We start from the raw sequence: 19,604 nt of genomic DNA on the forward strand, positions 1-19,604 counted from the left end.
AGCCAGAGCGGAGAACAGAGCAGGCAGACTGACGAATAACACTGCTGAGAGGAGCAGTGGGCACAGCAGGAGAGGTCTGCGTGCCATTTGGGACCCTGGCCAGCCTGCCGGGGACTGAAGGAATGAATGGAATGGATTAGAGAGCATAAAGCTTTGGCCACTCCTTCCCATGTAACTTTCTCAGGTTGTTCCTTTCTCCTTCCAACCTGCCTCCAACTTAATTCTCCTCTGAGGTCACTGTTTCTCCATCATCTATGTCTAAAACTCCTTATACTTATGTTAAAAAGCAATTTCGAACTTCAATCAAACAAAACACATCATTCTGCTACACCACTTTACCAAGCTTAAAGGTGTGGTCCCTCACTTCTTTGATGTTTTTGGACCTGATAACATTCTTTTTGTTGATTCTAAATGTCAGTGTAACCCTGAGTACATTTGGACCGGCTTTCGTTTGCAAGCATTGTTATAAACCTGTTCTTCCAATCGCCTCACCTGGGTAGGTACTTCTTGACCCACAATTCTACATCTAGACACTGCCTGCTTTGGGAAGCCTTCCCTGATGTTGTGTGATCTGGGCTGGATGTCACTCCTATGTGCTCCAATATGTACTTCCTCTTATAATGGCAGTAATCCATCTAACTTGTAGGTGACTATTGACATCTTTGTTTCTTTAACTAGACTGTAAATTTCTTGAGGGCATGGACTGTGTCTTGTTTGTTCTTATAAACTCTGCCACATACTAAGTGCTTAAAAACTCTTTTTTCTTTTAATAACTTTTACAACTTTTGTTTCCTGTTATGTAAAGTGAAGATAATATTTCCTTACTGTGGTACAGAGGATCAACTGAAATTGCATACATAAATCATTCTGAAAACTGCCAGGACACAAATATTATTCCCAATTGTCAAATGCTTTCACAAGTGCCTTCAACTCACAGATTGCCAATTACAGCCATTTTCAGAGAGTGATTTCCTGCCCATTCTTAGGATCTTGAAAACTGGGTCACTGGAAAATAATATGAAAATGAATGAAATGGAACTTTATACATGGGAATAAGGGAACATCCTATGTTCAAACCAAGTCAGTCTTATTTCACTGCAGATCACAGCTTCTTGTGTGTGCTTGCTTTATAGCTTCCCTACCTGCATGAGCAGTAATGGAAACAGGCTTAACAAACTTTTTAGTCCTGTCAGTTTTTAGACCTCCAATTAAATTCCTGAAAAACCCCAGAGAATGGCTTTCAGTTCAAACCTTCTTGAGAATGTGCTTGCTAAAAATAACATGATTAACACCAGATAATAAAAATTTTAAATCCTGAAAGAGGATTGATGAAAATCAAATTCCTAACATCCATCTTTTTCAATATCTTGGTCATGCACATTAGCCAATTGGATTAGGAGTGTCTTACTCTGCTATAATCTGCTGAAAGCATCATGCCTTTTTTACACTGTGGGTGTATCCAAAGTAGTTGAGCATTAGAACATGTACTCCCTCTAATACTTGCTGATGACATTGACCTTAAGAATGGAGTTTTAGTGATCCTTTAACAACAGATGGATATTTCTTATTGGATTTTTCATCACTTCTTTTTGCCTTCATTGCCACAAAGCCTTTTGAAAGGATTTGTGACCCAGTCACAATTCAGTTACTATCATGGCACACCCATACTTATTCAAAATTCTGTACTTTCTAATGTTATATTGAGAGTGCTCAATAGCTCTTAAAAATTGAACAAATTAATCTGAAGACTTTCCTGCATTGGTAGCATTTAAAAGGTATATGCTATTAATGTCATACTTTGAATAAATAGAAATATTGCTTTTTAATTATCCTGATGGCTTTACTAACTAAGCATCCACTGGATTATTTTATAATTTAGTCTACTCACAGTAACGATGGGAGAGTTTCTAATCTTCTAGGGGATTTTTTTTTCTTCCTTGAAAGGTTATGATAACTAGAATTGGTAGCTCATAAAAAGCCCAAATCAATATTGCCATTGACTTAATCCACATAAGAGGCTTAACTTCATAGGTGACTTCTGAACAACTGAAACAAAACAAAAAATCAGTCTCTGGTGAGTTCCCAAGTTTCAAATAAAGTTGAAAACTGTTGCAGAAAAAATGCTTCTAGACTAACAAGAATGGCAGGGTGGGACCTTGTAAACAATTATATTTAAGCAAATAAGATTTCATGTTTATTCATTTTCAAGAATAAGAGCAAATATTTATTATGTTCAGACACTCTACTAGGTATAATTCATTTACCATTTCAAACAACCCTATGCCATTTAGACACATTTCTAATTCTTAGTTTGCTGCTGATCAAACTGAAACTTAGAGAAGGAGGTTAATTTCCCATGATAACAAATCTTACTGAGTGGTCCAGTTGAGATTTGAACTGGATACTAAAGTCATACTCTTAATCAATATCACACTCACAGTGCCATTTATTAGATAACAGATGATGTTGAATGGGGTTATCATGGAAGATGGTCATCCTTGCCTACCATTAGAAATGTATGGTTTTACTAGTTAAAAGAAAATGTCCTGAGCCTTCTTGAATGTCAAGAATTACTGTGATTAGCATCAGACTAATATCACTTATGAGATTGCTATTCAAGGGCCTCCCTGGTGGCGCAAGGGGTTAAGCACCACACTATGAAGCAATCCTCAGCCTCTGCAGCACAAGTTTGATCCCTGGCCGGCCAGGGAGAAACCCACATGGTGCAGCAGACCTCTCCTGTCTCTCCCGCTGCTCCCCTCAGCAGTGTATTTCAGTCAGTCTGCCTGTTCTATTCCTCACTCTGTCTCTGGTGGATCCTCTCACCCCCCCCCACATCTCTGGCCTGTACCCCAGTTCTTGTATGCAAAAATAAATATATCTTTAAAGAAAAAAGATTGCTGTTCAAGACTAATTGTCATGGTCACTCTCCCATAATAGGATTGTGTTCTTTTCTTTGTTAGCATCCTATAGCTAAGATGAAGATCAAATTCTTGACCTTATACATTCTAACCTCATGCACTAACTACCTGAATTATCTGATTGAGAGGTAATTTACATGTTGATAACCCAATTTTCAAAGGCTTTAGCATAACAGCTTTTCTACTTTAGAAATTTATATTCTCTGACTTACATTTTATTCTTTCTATCTCATTAAAGTGGTCAATCAAGCGTCAGACTATATTGGCAGGTGTTTTTCCCTGTCTGTAGCATCACGGTCTTCTTCATTTCATTTTCTACTAATATCTGTAGGAAACCCAACATTTAGGTTAACAATTTTTCTAATACCTTAGTGAGTTGTTTGATGTCCTCAACAGATGTTCTTTTCAAGATCACCAAGGCCTCCATGTTGAAATTCAATGGCTAATTCTTCTTTCATCTTGACCTTTGAACAGCTTTTGACACTATCGATCGCTTCTTTCTCTTAACTTTATTTGTAGGATATCACATTCTTCTGAGTCTTCTCTTGTCCCCTTGATCATTTCTTTTGAATCATCCCATGATTCTCTGTTAGATCCTCCTGATTTTCCCAATCATTAAGCACTGGAGGTCCTAAGGACATTTATCTTTGACATACTTATTCTCTTCCTGTCTCATATATTAACACCATTTATATGCTTAAAAAATTATAGCTTCAGCTTGGACCACTCACCTCAAATTCAGTTTCATATATCCAGTTACCTATTTTTCATCTCCACTGGGATATCTTATATTTTAAGCTTAATCTACCTGTGTCAGACACTTCCAGTTCTTTCTACCTCACATTCTCTTTATGTCATCTTTTAATTCCAGTTGTTACTTTGACTACCAGTTGTTTTGGTTACCATTGTCCATATGACTTGCATATGTACACTAACAGTAGTACCAGCTAACTCATTTCTTGCTTTTTCTACTACCTCTATGTGGAATACCTGGAGAAACCCACTCAACCATTTGGAGGTATGTACAAATCTGGAAGCATGAGAGTGTTAAAACACCATGGGACAACTCTTGACTTAGATTAAAAAACCAGTAATGGATATCTCCCTCCTCTGGATTCAAGGAAACTTCTGCTTATTTTACAAATTCCTCAGACGATCCCCAGTAAGATTAAACTTCAGCTGCCCATAATGTAATCAACTCGGAAGCCTACCCATGGACTGATTTTCCCTACTTCTTTATTTCGCTTTTACATTTTACTATATTTCACTTTACTTCTCCATTCCTTTTTGCCAGATCACTTTATAAAATTCACTCCCTGCACACAGTTCTTTGTCTCAGCTTCTGAGTTTTGGGAAACTTGACTAAGATACCATTCAAGACCAAATTCCTTATCCTCCCTCCAAAACTGGCTCTTCCTTTAACCTTGTTTGACTTAAATGTCACCATCTCAGTGAGCCTTTCTCAGACTATGCTGTTGAGAATTATAGTCCTTCCCACACACACTCCTTTTCTGCTTCCCCCCCCCATAGTACTTATCACTTAGGTGACTATAATTTATTGCCCAAACAGGAACTTTTTTGAAGGTAAATATGTATGCTAGGAATAAACATATTTGGTATATAGGCATAAACCAAGACTATCTGAGACCACTGAGACATTATGGTCACTCTACTTATCACCATCTGCCATACTATTTGACTTATTTTTATTTTTTCTTTATATATTCATTTATATTTGCTATATATGTGTGTATATATATATGCTCTGATAAATGTACATATAATATGTATTTATTACTGTATTTTCTTACTATATATTTTTGTCTTTCCACTAGAGTTAAGTTCCATGAAAGCAGAATCCCCCCCCAGCTGAATCCTAGTACTTAGAACAGTGCCTAGATCATATTAGCCATCTGATAAATATTTATTGAATTAACACAAATCCACTAGAATAGTGTCTGGGCATAATTAGCTTTCAATGGACATTAATTATTGTTATTAGTACTTGTTATTGTTATTATTTATCATCAAATAATATGATTAATTTTAGTTTTGACTGATAATAGTGTTTCTTTGGTAGCACCACTGTTTTGTTTACTCCTCAGTAATATTTTCATGGGCTACCTGTATAAAGATGCCTGTATCTGCGAAATAATTTTTATTGAAATGGCCTTCTCTTCCACTTCTTAAATCCTTTGTGATTTATGACATACTGATGTATTGTTCTTTTGTACTTTTCAGGACAGATAAAAAAATTAGTTGATAAAAACCTTTTGTGAAGTTCATATCTTAAAATATATTGTATTAACTTATTTAAAACCTATCTCAAATAAGTTTGAACTTTTAATTGTAATAACAAGTACCATATCTCTTGCACACTTTATCCAGTTGGAGAATGTGGCTAAAAATATCTTAGAGAAGTGATTTTGAGTTCTTTCAGTAGAATTCTGGAAATGCAAATTAAGTTAATTGTAATGATCAATCATTTACTGGTATGTTAATTTCTTAATGCATTCAATTTATCAGCAGCAGGTTTTTCCTAATTCTAAAGAAGCAACGCCTAATTCTCTTTTTACTGATTAATTGTAGAGAATTATACTTCTGGCAGTTGACAAAGGGACTTACATGGCTTGCTTCAATACCATTCAAGACATAGGTAAATAATAAAAGTAAACAATTCATGAGAAGTGGAAACATAATTAACAGCAATCTTATGAATGTTTGTCTCCTCTTGCAAAAATCCTGGTAAGCTATGGCATGAGCTTCCGGTTTTCTTTGGATGATAAGTACTTGTTAGCTAATCAATGTATAATCCCAAATACTCCTTCAACATTAAAAAAATTGACATTAGCCAATTAGATAATTCAATTGAACAAGCATTTATGGAGCATTTGCTTTCCAAAGAATTTCCTTTTGGTCAGAGACACAAATTAAAGGCAGCAGCATTCCTTTGTAAAGCTGATGTTTGGAAGCATAAGTCGTAGCTGTTTTTTTTTTTTTTTAATTTTGGCTTTGTCTTACTGAGCCTTCATATTTCAAGGCAAAGGGTTTTCTTTTCAGCACATATGTAGCCTTATAATTGTGGGCTGCATTGTAACAAAATTTTGCTTTATTGAGATAGAATAGATGCATTGAAAGTTCACTTGGTAAGTTCTTTCATTTTAATACTGAATTCTGTGCTGAGAAGCCTTGTCTTCTAACCTTTTGTGCAGATAGTGTCCCTTATTCCCATTTGCCCCCTTTTGGATTACCTCTACTATATTGTCTACTAGAAAGATCACATCACTGGGTCAAGACTCATGCTTTCAATTTTGTTTCATTCACTCACTGAATGACCTTAGGTCTTCTTTTAACTGCCTTTACTAGTATATTAATAGTCACCTGGGGTCTTGTGGCACAGTTAATCAAAGTCCTAAAAATAATTTGAAATGTGCAGCCCTCCCTTCTGCCTCTAGAGAAAATCTTTGAACCAAAGAAGAACAGTAAAATGGAAAGGGAGATTTTCTACGATAATCAACAATATCTCTGTGTGATGATTTCCTTTTTGGCACTGGCCTGTCTGATCCTCCTTAGTTTCCTAAAACCGAAATACTCATTTCTCAGATTCTTCTTTATAATTTCTCATTTGAAGAACAGACCTTAGAAAATGATAAGACTGACATCTTTTTGAAATAAAAATAATAAAACTGGTGATATTTCTTTATGATGCCTGCATTAAGCACAAAAGTACAGAAATGACTTCCAATATAGGCTAACAATATAATATCAGCCTTAATCTGCATGTAGATATGGTTCAGAAAAGTGATTGAACTCTAGCAGTATCTAAATTGTTAACAAGTTAGTTAAGTATTTATTTCTCCTGTAAATTACATTGCCATCTTTTTCTCTACTGTTTTTATCTCTCTGTCCAGTGCTATTCCCAGTATTCAGTGATTTCCTATTGTTATTAATAGACTTCTACTTATAGTTAATTAAAACCTTATCAAAATAACTTTGAAAAATTCAAAGGTACATTTTTGACTTATCCATAGTGAGGAAATATGGGGGGGGGCAAATGTACAATCTTCAAGGGGGGCTTTGGTGTGCATATTCCTCTCCACACTGGTGAAGGTTTCAACACTTTTGTGATTGATGTTGTGAATGTGGTGGTAACATGGGAAGAGTAAAACACAAGTTGAAAAGTTACCAGTTAAGAGGCTATTGTGGTAATCTAAAGAAGGAGATTATGAAGGACGTAACTTAGGCATTGAATATCTGAGTCATGGAAAGAAGACATACATGAGAGAGGTATTATAACTGATAGGATTTAGTGATTGACTGGATACAGGTGATGAAGGAGAGAAAAATGAAAGTTTCCATCTTGGTAAGGCAGTGCAGGGCGTTGGTAGTTGTCAAGGTAAGGAATAAAAAAAGGCAGGGTTTTAGGGGGGAAAATGTTCTTTTTAAATCTTGATTTTGTAGACACTGTAGGTTCTCCAGATGGAAATATCTGATATGAAATTAAATGTACAAATTTGGAGAGTGGTGCTAGAAAATGGATTTGTTGATATATAACTGGAATGCTTGGTGCATGGAGTTCTTTTGATGCATAATAGATCTTTGAGATTCAATGTGATCATATAGGAAGAGCCTGTATGGTGAGTAGAGCACAGAGAAGAAGAAAGGTATTGACAAAATCATGATGCTTACTGATATATAAAGATTGTTAGGAGGAGGAGCCCAGGAAAAATGCTGAGTGTTTAGAGAACTAGATGAAAGAGCAAGATAAACTGGTAGTATAGAAGTCAAGAAATATTAAAGAATCCAGAAAGAGGGGATAACAGTATCACAAATGAGGAAAGTCTGGTAAAAACTCTGAAACTCTTACCAGATGTGAAGATTAGGAGTTTATTGCTGACTTTATCAAGAGAGTTTTTAGTGCAATAGTAGAAGCAGAAGACAGAGTCCAGTAGGTTAAGGAATGAGTGGAAAGGAAAGAAGTGGAAACAATAAGGATATGCTATTTAATGTGCTTGCCTGAGAAAGAATGGAATGTTTGAGGAAAGGACATTAAAAGAGAACACAAAAATGGAGAGTTAAAGAACTCAGTTTCCAGAAAGGAATTTTTGTTGTTTTGTTTATTTGATTTTTTTTGATAATTAAAAAAAAAAAACACTTGCATGTATAAGCTGTCCTAGCCCCTGTACCTCCCACTCTGTCAATGAATAAATATTTGAAGTATGAATGAATGCATGTTAAGAGACTGAGTCAAATGACTACTGAAAAAAGAAAATTTTGAGTGATAAGAAAGAAAGGTAATATCTAACAGAGCAAGAGTCTGGAGAAATCCCAGAGGCATGGGATCCAGAATATGGAGGAAAGGTTTAGTGAGAGGAGGGATAATTGAAGGAACTCATCATGTCCTATAACATCTGTTTTGTATGTTAATTAGGAGACAATGTCATTTGCCAAGATTTAGTGAGAGAAGATATGAATAGAGTAGGAAACATTAGCAGAGTGAAAAATTAAGAGATAGAGCAGCTACAAGCAAATATACTAGGTTTTATTAGGGTTATAAGGAAGGTTAGCATATAAATTAGGATGTTGGTTGTAAGTGACAAAAAGTCAACTCAAGCTAACTTAATTAAGCAAAGAGGCAGAATTTGTTGATTCAGGGATTCTTAGAAAAAAAACATTTTTTGAATATCAAACTTCAGAAAGGGCAAGAGTGTGACTGACATCAGAAACAACTAGTGAATCAAATATTATCAACATAGTTTCTAAATCTTTCTAATGCTTTTTATATTTAAGCTTCATTTTCCTTTATGTACACAGGCTTTCTCCAGAGTGAGAAACAGGTCTAGTGAGGAGTCATGAGCTTTTCATCCCACAATTCTAGCCACCTTGATAGAGGAGTCTCCACTATGAGCTCCAAATCTTAAAATATTATGCAGGAACTCTGATTATCCTTGTTTGGTTCCACTGCCTACTCCTGGATCTATCTGTGAAATGTACCTTCATTGATAAAACTCTGGTCAGTTGTTCACACTTGAACTGATCAACTGTGGCAATTCATTACATCATGTACCAAGTACTTATTAGTTTGTCAGTGTTGTTCACTGGTTGGTGGAACAAGTGAAAAACAGACATGTTCCCAACTTTGGGGAACTCATAGTCTAATAAAGGAAGATTGTAAGTAAACAAGATATTTCTGGCTACTGATATATTCTCTGAAGAAAGAATAGATTTATAATAGAGAGTATCTGGTGATAGGGTCTACTTCAAACTGGATGATCAGGTAATTTTGAATAGCTAACACATAGATCACAAGAAGTCTGCTACTTGAAGAGCTGGGTTAAGATCATTTGGGCAGGAGGAAGAGCAAATGCAAAAGCCTTGAGTTGGGAATAAATGTGGCATATTTAATTAGTAGAAAACATTTAATAGCATTTTTTAAAAAGATTTATTTATTTATTTATATAAGCACTGGGTACAGTCAGAAGCGCAGGGGGGTGAGAGAATTCACCAGAGCCAGAGCGGGGAGCAGAACAGGCAGACTGATGAAATACACTGCTGAGGGGAGCAGCGGGCGTGGCAGGAGAGGTCTGTCACACCATGTGGGACCCTCACCAGTGGCTGGGGATCTAACCGGTGCTGCAGAGGCTGCCGGCAGCCCAGTGCTCAACCGCTGCGCCACCAGGGGAGACCCTTTAACAGCATCTTCATGCGTGAAAGAAACATTTGTTTGAGATGAGATGATAGAAGGGGACAAGAGCCAGATCACCATGGTATCTTGTATGCCACAATAGGGATTGGCCTATGGCACTGGTCCCTTTAAGCCAAATGGTAGTTCTTGTCCCATTTTTATGGAAGGCAGTATTCCTAAGAAGGAACAGTAATACAAGTTTCCTTAACCTATGTGTAGGGACAGTGGAAAACACGGTGAGTTCACATCCAGAATTGACCAGGAGGTCAAATGGAAAGTTGTGGAAAAGGAAGAAGTGGTACTTCTGAAAGACTAGTTGAAATGACTGATCCTGGATTCAAGGCAGCCATAGGAAAGATCTAAGGTTAGGAGGGGCCTGATAAGACTGGGAGAATAGTAAAAGTTCATCAGTCTTATGATCTTTGTCAAAGTTAAAGAGTAGGTTTTATGATCAGGAGAAACTTCAATCAGTACAAGGATTAGATATTATCAAGGTGAGAATTCCTAGTCAAAAGTGTTACAAGTTTGCCATTCAGATGAATATTTATTTTTACGTATTTGCTTATATCCAACCTCACTCCATGAATACCTTGTTCTTAGTTTCCAGGAACTTCCTGATGTGAGTTCAAAATACCCTCTCTCTTTCCCCTTCCCTTTTTGAATTTTGATCTTTTCCATTATTAAACATTGGCTTTTTTCCCAGGGATGGCACTGAAGAAGAAAATCAATGACATATCTAGCCAGCCGCCTTAGACTGAATGGGCATTCAAATAGACTCCAAGGGCCAAGTACAGATGGTGATTTATTGTGCATACAACTTCTACAGAATGCCTTCATTTGAGCATTGATGTATATACAATTACTTACCAGAATGCTGCAGTTTTACAATTTAGCCAGGAATCTGTGGAGAGGTTATGTTCACTAAGAAATCCACAAATGTAGTCTCTTCCCTTTTCAGTAATTCTGCAAACTCTCAGTAGTCTTCTGCATGAAGAAAAGAGATTTCAAAAATAGTTCTTCCATTTTACCTATTTCTCACTATTGTCATCCTTATGCAATTCCCATTTCAGAACCAATTGAAATTTATTAAACCATGTTCCTCTCCTGACATGTAAGTAGATGGAGTTGCTACAGGCAAATCATTTACTCTGGCTATTGTGAAATCTAAAATTGCAGTAGTCATCTACACATATCACAGGTTTGCTCATTGTAAAAATCGTTTTTAGGCGATGTTTATGTGATATTGAAACACCCAATTGAAAGTTGAACAGTTTAAGTAAACTAGAGAGTTGACATCTCATAGACAGAGAAAACAATGAGGGCACTCCTAAGTTCCCTTTCTTTTTATTGAAGGTTTGAATACCAGAATCCATCCTTATAATTTGAACTTCGGTTAAAATTGTAAGGATATTATTGCCTTTAGGAGGATAATTTCCGTATCTTGCTTTTTCTCCCTGGCCAAATATTACCTCATTGCTGTGTTAGAGGATGGCACCCAAGTCCAAGCATTTATGGCTTTATATTGTATTTTATAATATTATGGAGACTGAGTTTTTCTGGTTTATAACTGAAAATTGAATGGGTTTTTTTGTACCAACGTATCTGGAGTTCTATCACAATGTATTCTTTTTAATATTTTGGCTAAATTTCAATGAAAAAAAATGTTAATCATTTTAATAGAAACACTTCAGACCACTCTTTAATGCAAACAATACATAGTCAAGATTAATAGAAGCTATAAATAAAAAGAAGCTGTAATAGTATTGATAAAATCAGCTCAGCAAATGAAAATGAGGAAGTTCAATAACAAATAATATACTGCAATGACATAGCCCATCGAGTTGCTATATGAGGCAGCATGAATAATAGTCCTTTAAATTATTTATGGATTTTGCAATATAATCAGCATCTTGGATGGTAAGCTACTAGAAGGGATAAACAAACTTAGTTTGTACGGTGCTGAGCCTAGTACCACCCCCAAATTAAATGTGAATGTATATTTGATGCTACATGGTGATGGTCCTTCTCCTGATGCAGTTGTGGCCATTATTGCTGACTGATCTTGCAGTTCTCATTAGAATTTTTCTTCCTATTTATATTTTCTTTGTCCTTTCTCAGGTAATTTCTCCATTTGAATCTCAGTGTGAGTTTCATAATGGAAAAATTCATGATCTGTGCCTGTTAATACAAATTGAAGCACTGACATGAGCGTTATTTATTTGCTGATCGTTGTGATAGGCATTCTTGGAGCAACAAAAATAAAACAAAATCTGTGAGTGCTACTCTGCCTGCAGAGAGTCTAGGCAGGAAGAATAAGGATATATCTACGGAGGAATAGAAAGGCACTTAAATAAAAATTACAAAAAAATTAGAAAGAAACTGATGGTTCAGTTTTATTTTTAATTGGATCTATCCACTTATGCTAACAGTATTGTTATATGTAGATTATCATGGTCATTGTTGATTCCATATTATGATATGATTTGTTGAATGAATAAGTGAACGAATAGATGATTGTTTTCAGTGGTTCTTGCCAATATTTACGGTGAAGTATGTTAGTAAATGCTAAATAGTTACATGAAGTTTTAAGTGTTGTTATTAGTCACCAAGAACCATTTATTAAGATCACGCTCCCCCATGATCAATGTTTTGGTTTTACACCAAAAACATTTGCTTAGTATTGCATTCAAGAAATACATATGTGTACAACAGTGTAGTCATGCTGAGTATTGTGGTAAATGATGCAATATGTTGACTCTGCCTTCATTGAATTTATGGTCTACTTGGAAAGACAGACAGTAAACAGTGCTATAAAGGTAACCAAACAGAGTGTATTGTTAAAGATAACAGGACAAGGCTAGGATAACTAGAGTAAGAAAAAGCCAGAGACGAACATTCTAAGCAGGAAAATAGCATTATGCAAAGCACTTAAGCCATAAAAGCATTTGGTATTTTTTAGTAACTTTAAGGTGACCTAAGTGACTGCAGTGCCACATAGAGAGGAAGGGTGGGGAGGTAAGGGTGGGGAGAAAGAAAGAGACCAGCCCTAGAGTGCTGTGAACTATACAAATGATTTTAGTTATTCACTTAGGGGAGTGAAAGGATATTAATGGAACTTAATCAGGGGTAGGACCTATTTAAATGTTTACTTTGGAGCCTCCCTGGTGGCGCAGCGGTTGAGCACTGGGCTGAAAAGCTGCCCGCAGACTCTGCAGCGCCGGTTCGATCCCCGGCCACTGGGCGAGGGTCCCACATGGCACACAGACCTCTCCTGCTTCCCGCTGCTCCCCTCAGCAGTGTGCTTCGGTCCTTCTGCCTGCTCTGCTCCCCGCTCTGGCTCTGGTGAATTCTCTCACCCTCCCACGCTTCTGACTGTACCCAGTGCTTGTATAAATAAATAAATAAATCTTTAAAAATAAAAAAAAAAATAAATGTTTACTTTGACCCTTTGGATGATGGGTGTGGAATACCAAAATAGACCAGGAAAAATCACTTATGAAGAGGGCTATGCACGGCGTGAAGCTAGAGGGAAATGAACTGAATTGAGATACATTTTGTAGATAGAACTTTCAGTTCTCAGTTATATTTGAATGGAGAGGGAGAGAGAATAATCACGAATGAGTCTGTTTCTGGCTGAAGCAACTAATGGGAATGCCTTTTAGGCTAGAAAAAAACAATTTCACTTTAAGCATTCAGTGTACGATACTCATTGGATATCGAAGAATATAATAGGTAGTTTCACTTACTAGCCAATGATATGACAAGTTCAGAAGTTTCTGCCGTAAATATCATCAAGATCAGTTTGAAGGTCACGTTGTGCTTTAATTAATTCAGCAAGCATTTGTTGAATCTCTGTGATGTTGCAGGTATTGTGCTAAGCTCTAGAATACAGAGTCATGGTCACTGCTGATAGGGAGCTTATTATAATTTAATGGAGAGACTGAAAAAACACAGATGATTTAAAAATCCAATGAGATAAGAACTATAGGAGGAACATCTAACTCAAACAGATGGTTGGGAGGGTCATTAAAGGATTCCTGGAACATATGACCCTGAGTTAAGTTCAAAAGTAAAATCTGGCCAGGCAAGAGGAGCAAAAGGCATTCCAGATTATCTTTGAAGAAAATAAAATGTGTCCTTAATGGACTTGTGGCAAATCTAGAAGGGAATATTTTATTATTTTTCTGATCCCAGAATATTTTTGTTATAAAATATGATTATTGCATTTGTCCATAATATTAGAATCATAGAAGTGAAAGACCTGTTAGAAATCATCCAGTATAGTCAATTGGTTTTTCAGATGAAGGATTAGTTAGACTCAGAGAGAAGTAACCTGTCAAAATAATCAATTCCACTCTTACATTTTCATTTTCAAATATTGTAAATATACTGAGGTGCCCCAAAGCATTAATTCAATCTTCTGAATTTCCCACCTATTATAAGAGAATATTTTATTCTCAGAGAGATTGTCTTGTGTTCTGATTGTTCTCTATATTTCCTTCTTAATTCACAAGAGAACAATGTGAGGTCAATCCTCAGTAAGTATATCTGCAATTCAACAGCTTATTTAATATTATTGGGTGGCATTTAATAGATAATCTTCCAAAAGAATGACTGTAGTCACATTTGCTTTACCTCCTATACTGTTTAAGTCTCAATTTTTTTCTACAACTGGACATAATAATGTTTTGGGGGGAAAAATGAAAGAGTTGACTTCTCAAAGTTCAATTATTTTGGTTATCCCATAGCCCTTTGCTTCTACTACTCCTATCCTTTGCCAGACTAATTCTCTGGGCAGCTGCATCAACGATTTCCTAGTTCTGCCACCTTTCTTTCTAGTATTGTACACACTAGGAAAGCAGCATGTCACAAAACACATAGGCAATAAGCAAAGAACAATATCATTTATCCTTTCTTACCTCCCTGCAATGCCAACTACCATATAAACGATCTGAAAACTTAGCAAAGAGGGAAAACTATGTCACAACAGTAGCAACAATAATCTTCAAAAATCAAACGAAAGGGTCTTATAGTAGGTCCTTACTACTTTGAAGCTCACTACTTGAGTTAAGATGAAGCTTCTCTGAATGACTGAATGTATGAATAAGAATTGCAGTTTTATTACTCTAAAATACAGAGAATTGGGCACTTGTGTAATGCAAGTCCATGTAATCTCTTTGAAGGACTCTTTGTAATCTCTTTGTGGTAATATCTGACAAAAACAAAATGAAATCACTTTAAATCTCTTATCAGTAGAGACTGGTTAAATAATCAATTATTCCAGCTAATGGAATACTAAGCAGCCATTTAAAGGATATAGACAGATATAACTCCAAGATATTATAAAATTATGCCTCACTTAACAGCAGAGGTATGTTCTGAGAAATGCATCATTAGGTGATTTTGTCACTGCATCAATGTCATAGAGCGAAATTACATACACCTAGGTGGTACAGCTTATTACACATCTGGGTTGTATGACATAGGCTGTTGTGTATGTGCACCATATTTGGCCAAAGTGTCATTAAGAGAGACATAACCTGTATTGTTAAACAAAATACAGAATAGTCTGTGTCAAAATGTTCAAAATTCATGTAAAATTTATACATGCACACACACGCAAATACACATCACACTTTTCTCTACATATATAAAGGCACATGCACACACATTCAAAGACACATATCTCTGTATGCATAAAGATACAAAATATTCTTAATTGTTACCCTGGGGAGTAGCATTTAAGAACAAGGACAAATATTCTTTTTACTTAAAATATTAAAAATGTTCAAGATACCATGTGAAAATGTTTCCATGAAAAATACATCATACAAAATATTATGCATAGTACGATGTGGTTTTATGAAAATTGTAGAGTAAAATGTGCCAATGATTTTAAATGCAGAGTAACTGAAACTGGATCAAATGTGGCCAAATAGAGATTCTTTGGCATCTCCTTTAATGAACCCATAAGAATGATTACCAATTATGGAAATGTAAATGCCTGCCTCTAAAATGCCTTTTAAAAGCTTATTTTAAATAGTTTAAGCTTTTCCTCTCCAAATTTTAATTTTGCAATTAATGTGTTTTACACACATTTTTCAGTAATAGTAAATTTCTAACAGAGCCTGCTGGAATTTTGACAAATTTTGGATTTTTAGTACGTTAATGAGGATTTTAAACATCATTTTAAAGTCAACAATGGATAATATCTAATCCCTTTTTAAAAGTACCAATTGAAATACTGAATTAAATAATGTCTGCAAATTGAGAAGCCAACTCAAGTTTGTTCTAATCACCCTTGATGTGTCTTTAGATTTATTTATTTTCTTTGAAATCATAGATATGTTCTATTTCACTGGTGAATCAAATGCTCACTACTTTGGATTATTCAAAGAGGACTTTCCCAAGTTTGTGAATTTCTCTCTGGCTGCAAGGCCTTGGCCTTTTTAGTACACAATTACACCTTCATGAGAATTTAGTAGCTGTAAAGATAAGTGAAACACAAACTGGTTAATACTGCTGACCCCAGGATAAAAATCTGGGAATAGCACTCCCTGAAAACCAGAGGTTGATTTTCTCTACAACTACCACTAGGATAATCAAGAGTTGGAACTCTGATGTTGAAAGACTTGGTTTTAAGATTACTCCTGGGATTAATTTTGGATAGACTTTCTGATTGATTTGAACGTCAGTTCACCAAGTGTGGTCACTTTATCCTGGAACCCATTCAGAGGCACCTCTTAAGAGGCTTTCTTACTTTAGAACTGATTGTGATCTTAAACCTAAGTATGCAAAATGCCTGAAATAAAATTAAATTGATCTGTTTACATTATATGCAGGTTTAGAATCCTCTCATGAATTGTGGTGATTTATTTTATTTTAATCTCTGGGGACCTTAATTTCCATTTTAATAAGAATATCTACACAGATTTTTATACTCAAGAGTAAACATAGTGACTGCATCTCATGCTGAAGGTCATATTTGGTATCTCCTCTTTCCCTTGGGTTTTACTTACATTCTTTGCGTGGCTCTTTTTGCATTTAAGAATCTTATCCATCCCTCAAGGCCTAATTCAAGTGTCCTGTCTGCGATAGTCTTCCTTGCTCACTGTCTTCTGTGCTCTCCTACAGTTTTTATTGTCTGACATTCACAGTCTTGCATTGATTGTAAAGCTTGTCTCCCCAATGAAATGGTGAATTTCTTAAGGGTAGTGACTGTGAATACTTTTAATTCTATTGATATTGTGGTCTCTTAAATTCATTACCATACCTAACAGAGAGGACCTAGTAGGTGCTTAGAAATACTTTTTTTTTTCCAGTTCATTTTTGAACTACTCACAAATAACATTTAAAATTCCTTCTATCGCACTGTTGCCTCTGCTTCTAATTAGTTCCATCTTTTACTATATCATTTTTTTTATAAGGCAGGACAAAATATTGCCACTGATAGCAAACTCTAGTTTGGCTTATCTGCTGGCAGCAGGCTTTCCCGTAGGGCATTGTGACCATTTACAAAGCTAGTATAGCTAATCTGTTACAGAGCTATCTTGCCCCTTTGGTCTGATTTATTTTCATGGGCCTGCAATATTCTCTGGGTTACGTTACTGTGGAAGCTCAGATTCCGACTTTTGCAAGCTTCAATGACCAGGTGGTAACTTTGTGGAATCAGGAATGATGGCAAGCTCACGACTGACCATGGTAATGAAGACCCATTTGGAAAGTGTGTGGAAAGTGTGTCTATTGTCTGCTTTAAGTCTACAGCTTGCCATGACTTAAGCATTTATGCCACTCTAGATATGCATTTTAGTAGAGCATGTAATAATTTATCTTCTTTCTCCAGCATAGGCCATGGAAAATGCTTGTCTCCCTCCTCTGCTCAGGTCTTTAAGAAATTTCCTTCTTTCTGACAGAAAATAAGCTTGAGAGACTAGTAAACTTGAGAGATTCCAGTAGAGGCTTAGGTTGCTACTCTGCAGCCAACTCTGTCAAAGAAATAACTCCAGAGGGGTCAGGGATAATATTTAAGGGTTGCGAGAGGTATCCAATCCTGCTCTTGGGCGTTTTCTGCTGTTTCAGCCTGATGGTTCCTCTCCCTGAAAAGAACAGGTGTGCCTGACAGCAGGTGTGTTTGTTCTACTTTTCCTATGGCAGCTGTCACTCCCCAGGTGACTCCCTTTTCCAGGTGGTGAATTCTTACAGCCCATCGTCTTCTTTCCTGGCTACCATTACTTTTAAAAAAGGTTTGGCTGTCAACCCTCCCTTGTTGGATTTTAGATCCTATTGAACTGTTATTGTTGATCTTTTTTTTTTTTGCATTTGTGTTTTGAGTTGCTTTTTAAAAGGGAAAATATGTCTTTAAATGGATTCTCTGCCATTCAGACAAACTTAATGTTTTCCTTTGAAAAGCCTCTTTGAAAATCTGCAGCCCTCTTTGATTTTGGACTGAGTTTTGAAGGCTTCTTCAGTGTCAGCTTTAGGTTTCTCCAGTTTTGCACTTTCCAGGAGATCTTGGGGTCCGTACTCAGTCAAGACACCTGCTGCTGGGACTGCCAGTCACCACATGGTTGGCTTTCATCCTCCCTCGTTTTTATTCATAGTGTGTATTTCTCATAACTCTAAAGGACTATTTGATGCCCCCACATTGTTTAATATCTACATGATTAAAGCAGCTGAGAGAATTAGCACGTGTCCAAAGCCTAAGGATAAATCTAGTCCAAAAGAAATTGTATTGCAAGCACAGATCATTTTTAATAAGCTCTGTTGCTCAGTCTTACCTCTTTCTCTTTTGGACTCCCTTGGGCATTTTTATAGGTATTAGAGAGTTAGCTTTAAAAGGATACTTTCAGGTGTGTGTTTGGTTTTCAATAAAACAATATTTACCAAACCTCCCCACACTGTACAGGACCCTTACAGTGGTCCTGTGGTTAGAAAAAGGAAGCAAGCATATGATTCTAACTTAACTTGAAGAATCCAGTGATCAGGAATGTAAGATGGAGTGAGGAAGACAAAGTGCACACAAATAAGCATAAGACTTGAGTGCATTTAGAAGACCTTGGTGAATAAGTATGATAGGAGTGTCAAGTGGGCACATAACGGGGGTACATTGAAGGAATCTGTGATTACAAACCTCGGAGAACCTCATTAGTGAGAGCCTCAGAGGAGTGCATGGCATGAGTGCAAGACCTTTTCTCCTGAGGGTTCTCAGGGACATCGGTAGTCAAGTAATGCACAGTACTTCATCTTCTGCTAGCTGTATGAAAATAGCTAGTACTCTTTATTGAGTTTTTATTTTGTGTCAATATAAAATGAATGGAAGAAGGGAGCAAGAAAATGCAAGATTTAAAGAAATACATCCTTTTTTTAGGACTGAATTTTTTTATTTTTTATATTAATTTTTTAAAATTTTTTACATCATTGTTCATTTTTAAAGAATATTTGCTTCCCCCCACTCCCTCAGGTGTAGTCCCCATAGAGTTTCCTTCCCCAGTGCCCCCGTGCACCATCACCTCAGTCCCCTGTGCTCCTCCCTCCCTCCCTCTGATCCCTCTCCCTCTTCCTCCCCTGCAGGATGTCTCTGATTTATACTTGTCCATTTTTGCTTTGTTGTGTTTTGTACTGTTATATTTTTTTTATACTGATGTCTTATTTGGTTCCCCTTTATTCCTGCTGTAAGTGAGACCATCTGATATTTTTCTTTTTCCTTCTGGCTTATTTCACTGAGCATCATTCCTTCTAGTTCAATCCATGTTGCTGCAAATGGCATGAGTTTATCTTTTTTGATTGCTGAGTAATATTCCATGGTGTACGCGTACCACATTTTCTTGATCCAGTCATCTATTTTTGGGCATTTGGATTGTTTCCAGGTTTTACCTATTGTAAATAGTGCTGCAATAAGCATAGGCATACAGATGTTCTTTTGAATCAATGTTTTTGTGTCCTTTGGGTAGATCCCTAGGAGTGGAATTGCCAGGTCATATGGTAGCTCCATTGTTAGT

The 19,604-nt window shown here is 36.3% G+C and overlaps 1 protein-coding gene and 1 long non-coding RNA gene across 5 annotated transcripts in view; one reads left to right on the plus strand and one right to left on the minus strand.

Moving 5' to 3' along the window:
• Positions 1–3,732, minus strand: part of LOC129145857 (uncharacterized) — a 42,159-nt gene extending 38,427 nt beyond the window's left edge. For both annotated transcript variants that reach the window (XR_008551974.1, XR_008551973.1), the window contains exons 1-2: positions 3,653–3,732; positions 1,889–2,046 (exon numbers count right to left, since the gene is read on the minus strand). This is a non-coding gene — a long non-coding RNA (uncharacterized LOC129145857). The remainder of the gene's footprint in view (positions 1–1,888; positions 2,047–3,652) is intronic.
• The window catches only part of TENM1 (teneurin transmembrane protein 1), a 734,894-nt gene that overhangs the window by 228,239 nt on the left and 487,051 nt on the right, over positions 1–19,604 (plus strand). The window lies entirely within an intron of this gene.

This window comes from Talpa occidentalis, unplaced genomic scaffold, assembly GCF_014898055.3.
Source record: "Talpa occidentalis isolate TD23 unplaced genomic scaffold, MPIMG_talOcc4v2.1 talOcc4.15, whole genome shotgun sequence".
NCBI classification, from domain to species: Eukaryota; Metazoa; Chordata; class Mammalia; order Eulipotyphla; family Talpidae; genus Talpa; species Talpa occidentalis.